A 5,232-nucleotide genomic window follows, 5' to 3' on the forward strand; every position below is an offset into this window, starting at 1 on the left:
CGCTTTGTCTTCAGCAGTTGTGTCAGGAAGGTGAACATCATAGAATGCCAATTTAATAGAAGAAAGTATTCTTGCATTGAGTAAGTTTTATAAAAAGGAAAAGTGTCCTTGGCAGGAAAACTTAAGGGTCTGCAAGTACAATTATTAAATTGAAATTTGACGATGACTAGAGACAGGGAAGGAGTTGTCAATGAAAAAAAAAGTAAAATTAAGTAACTATTAAACAAGTATGTTATTCTTGGTTTGCAGAAGGTTATGGTTACAGTGAAAGCATTTGCAGGGTCTTGCAAAGGGGCTGCGCTTCTGATGAATCCCCCTGACTATGACCCAGGGCTGTGAGGGCCTCGCTACAACACAGAGTGCATTGCAGGACACATCCCTGTGCTTGTACTTCAGGTAAAATGGGACACCATGTCATTTGATCTGCCTTTTCATCCAATGTATATTTGTTCCAGTTTTTAATATCTTCTGCTTTTTGATCGAGATTTTTCTCTGTTTTATCATGTCATTGTTGTTAGGTTGTTTGTTTGCTTGTTTGGATTTTGTATGTTTTTCTGTCTACGAAATCCCGGATAGCTAAATCTATAGAGAAGGCAACTGGATTAACAGTTGCCTAAGGGAATGGTAGGGAGAGGTTAGTGGGAAAGCGAGAGCTAACAGCACCAAGTTCTTGAAAGAAGAAATGGCCTAAAACTGCGATGATGATTACACAACTCTTTTGAATATGATTGAACTCCTGAAATATATGACATGTGAATTATATGTCAATAAAACTGTTAACATATGGTATGAAGATATTAGGACCAGCTCATTAATTACCGCAACATTTGGGAGGGAGGTGTTTACTTTCGTTAGTTGGAAGCACCCAGATGGGAGACACTTGAATTTATTGCCACTATCACTTGAAGATCCTCACATCCAGAATGAAATCCACCTTTTTCCTGCCCACCACCAACCACCACTACACCTGCCAGGCCTTCTGATCTTAGCCCCACCCTTCCACGGGGGCTGCCAGGAGTCGGAGCGGACTCATTGGCAGCTGACAATAACAACAAAAGTGTCCCCACATGTTTTTGGTTTATCTCTTATCTTTTCTTTTTGTTGCGGAGTGGTCCCCGCCTCCAATACATTAATTGTCAAATTCTAAATTTTATATACTGAAATGTATCAATCTATGTTATAGGGTTCCTGAGTTTTATATAGAAATGCTTACCACATCCAAGGTATAAAATAAGTCACCCATATCTCTAGGCATTTTTGTCTTCATTTTTATAATTACATCTTTTATCTATGTGAGATGTATGTTGAGAGCGAGGATCCCATAATGATGGGTGCAAGAGAATAGCAAGTGTTCTAAAATTGACGACAAGGAGTGTGTAGCTTTTCTTGTCATGTCTGAAGAATTGAGTAGTATCTGACAGGAATTTCTGAGAGGTGAGAAATGGGTAAGTATAACAGTGGGATAGGGGGTAAATACATGTATATAATTAGATACCTATATGTGTTTATTTAAACATGTGTTTATATGCATATGTAACAAGGAAGCAGATGGACTTTGGGCTTCTACCTAAATCTTGCCTCAGTATGAGAACAGTTTGTTCTACCAACGTGGCATTGTTTAATACTTACCCTCCTGACACGATCGCTAAAGACATTGCAGGTGCATAAGGAAATGTGGTGGAGAAAGCTGATGGTGCCCAGCTATCAAAATATATAGCCTCTTAAGGGGTATCAACGGCTTGTAATTAAACAAGCAGCCATCTAGTGGGAAAACAACAAAGCCCACATGAAAGAAGCGCACCAGCCTGTGTGAGCAAACGTTACCATAAGTTCTAAAACATGCAACCAAATCTATGTGATGGGGTGTGGATGCAATAGAGGCCACAACCGCCCCCTGCAAGATAATTGGACAGTTCTTCTCTGAAGGGCCTCATGAAATGGACGATAAATCCAGGGTGCAGGATGGCATTGTTGAACCATGTAACTCGCTTCTAGTTCTTTAAAGTTTCCTCCCTTTACTATTACGGGCTTTATATGTTTTATCTCATTAATCATGTTCATGCGTATGTTCGTTTGTATATTTTAGATTGCTCAGTACATGGAAGCCAAGGTAGCTAACCCCACAGAGACAGTGACAGGAGTCATGGTTGCCTGAGGGTACAGGAGGAGGAAGGGAGTAAGTACACAAGGGGAGGGGAGTAAAGGGGAGCCGATAGCATTGATGATTGTATAACCTCACCCGATGGGACTGGACAGCAGAATTGTACGTGAATGGATAGATAGGTCATTTAAAACAGTATTTTAAAAAAGTGAATAAACGTTCTTCCTTTTCTCCAAATGCCTGGGCATTATTCCAATCCCATTTACAAAATAATTCATGATTTCTTTGTTAATTAGAAATGATTCATTTTTTTTTCACTAGTTACTAAAATTGACAGTATTTTACAGGCCTACAACAAGAAAAAGCCAACCAAACAAAAACCAAATAGCCCCATGAGCAGGTGGCGAAAGGACCTGAACAGATGATTCACAAAGGATGACACTAAATAGCTTAATAAACAGATGAGGAAATGCTACTGGTCACTAGCCATCCAGGAAATGCAAGTCAAAACAACCACGAGACAGCATCTACCACCCATAACTATAGCCCAGTTAAAAAACAAAACTGAGAACAGCAAATGCTGGGGAGGGTGTGGGGAGATTGTAACTCTTATACACTCTAGTGTGTACTTGTAAATATATGCAGCCACTATGGGAGATGATATGGCGATACCTAAAATAGATGGATATTGAAATACCATACGATCAAGCAATATTATTACTGGGCATATCCCCTAAAGATACAAGAAACAGATCACGAGCAGATGTTTGTTCCCCGATGTTCACTGCAGCATTGTTTACAATAGCAAGAAAATTTCCATCAGTGAGAGATTGGATAAAAAAAACTCTAATGTATATACACCCAGTAAAATAATTCACATCACTGCAAAACAGTGATGAAACTATGCAACACCTCACGACAGGGAGGGATCTGGAAGACAGGATGTTGAGAGAACTTAGTCAATCACAAAAGGACAAACACTGTCTGAGTCCACTGCTGTACGAACAAGCAACCGAACAGGCACAAACTCAGGCTTGTAGGGCCTCCTACCGGGGTCGAGACAGCCTGGTAGAGAGCCTGACTGGGGCCAATGAACCATGCACCATCTGCTCTAGGTAAGTCTTTTGAAGGTCACTTAGAGGGTGCCTCATGTCGGCCGCATCAAATGGTCAAGAGAGGGGAAGGGGATGTGGTTTGCAGAGTGACTGCCATGTCAATCTATGATGAGGTCTCCCCCGGATAGATAGACAGCCCTATGGGAGGCATGGGGGACACTGATGGGAAAAACAAGTCAGGAGATGGGAAAGGAGCAAACCTGTCTGGGGGTCACAAATGCCTGACTGTTGGTAGCAAAGAGGGAGGACTGATCTCTAGTTCCGGGGAAGCATGACTGCAAATGGGGGCCATAGTGGAGGGTGTCTTTGGTGGTAAGCACTGCCTGGGCCACATCAACCCGACTTCTGTGTGTATCCTGGGGACACAGGCACAGTGCCATGGAGGACTGGGACACTGAATCTTGGATCTTGATGCCACATAGCATGTTCCAGAGGCTGTATCAGTGAAATCCCACTGGGAAACTACACTGGGTGATCTGGAATCTCCCTCAGACACACTTGTAACCTGAGGACGTAAGTTGGAAGATACGTGGTATCTGAGGAAGCAGGAGACATCTGTACCCGGATTGTTGAACTGTCGGTAGGTGGTACAGTGGTGGGTGGGGCGGGTGAAAGGGAGACGGTATCAAGGAGTTCAGAAAGAAAAAGAACGCTTGGAAACTGGTTGTGGTAGCAAATGTACAATTGTGCTTGGCATGATTGAACTATGAAATGATATTATATATGCACTAACTCCTAATTAATAATAAAGAAGAAATGATACCTTTTTTCCATGTGAGACTTTTGTAAATTGGTATACTGGGCCCATGGATTCTGTATTCTATTTCATTGATGATTCTGTCAAATTCTGCTGAACTAGAGTTTCAGGTAAGTTGTAGAGGTAGGCATGTTTCAATTTTTCATTCTCCAAAACTTTCCAGTCTATTCTTGGAAAGTTATTTTTGAAGGATATTCAAAAAGTAGGAGGAGGATTCAAAAAGTTTGTGGAAAAATTCCATTATCTTTTAGGACCATTTTCCCACAAACTTTTGGAAGCTCGTTAGTAGATGCATAGTACAACATCTAGAAAGCAACACGTGAGCATTTAAGTACAGTTATCTCTCAGAAATGAGATTGTGGAGTAATCTTTCACTTATTAAATGATGCACATTGGTGTTTCTGGATTTTTGGGTAACAAACAAGCATTCACTTATCAATAAAATTAAATAAAAAATTAAAGAAATAGCATATGGAAACATTTAAATAGTTTTATTGACATACTGCCACATATTCATTTCAATGGTTTCATTATATTAAATCAATTTTAGAACAGTTTACTCTTTCTTATTCTCATAAGTATTAGCTCCCCACATTCCTTCAACTTCTCCTGCCATAACCCTAAGAAACCATTAATCCAGTCACTGTCTCTGGAGATCTTCCTATCCTTTACTTCAAAGAAAGAAAAATATACAAATTAAGAACAAACAAACAAATAATAGCCACAACAAACCCAAAACAACAAAAATAGAAAAACCTCAATCGCAAATAAAGCAGAACATATTACAAACTAGAACAAATTTAAAATGGGTCAAAAGGGAGAAGAAAGGGACAAGGTGTTTAATTTTAACCTGACTACACCTGCATTACTTTATTATCCAATGCACTCTGATGGCAGCCTATTCACGTCCCTGGTCAATGTTCAGAGGGTTTCACCAGAGGCTTGATCCACGTAGGGATCCTGCACAAGGACTTTGGGCTTTCACTGTCATCCAGAGCTTTCTGCAAACTGGGTGCTCAGAATTTAAGTTCCAATATGATTCCACCACTTGCTTGTCAGTTCGTGCTACTGTGGTGGCTTGTGTGTTTGCCACGATGCTGGAAGCTATGTCACTGGTATTTCAAATACCAGTAGGCTCACCCAGAGTGAACAGGTTTCAGCAGAGCTTCCAAACTAAGAAGAGACTATGAAGAAAAAACCTAGGCTGTCCACTTCTGAGGTATTAGCCACCAAAAACCTAATGGGTAGCGTAGTAACAT

Source organism: Echinops telfairi, unplaced genomic scaffold, assembly GCF_000313985.2.
Source record: "Echinops telfairi isolate 266 unplaced genomic scaffold, ASM31398v2 ScPeMD7_7469;HRSCAF=8507_1, whole genome shotgun sequence".
NCBI classification, from domain to species: Eukaryota; Metazoa; Chordata; class Mammalia; order Afrosoricida; family Tenrecidae; genus Echinops; species Echinops telfairi.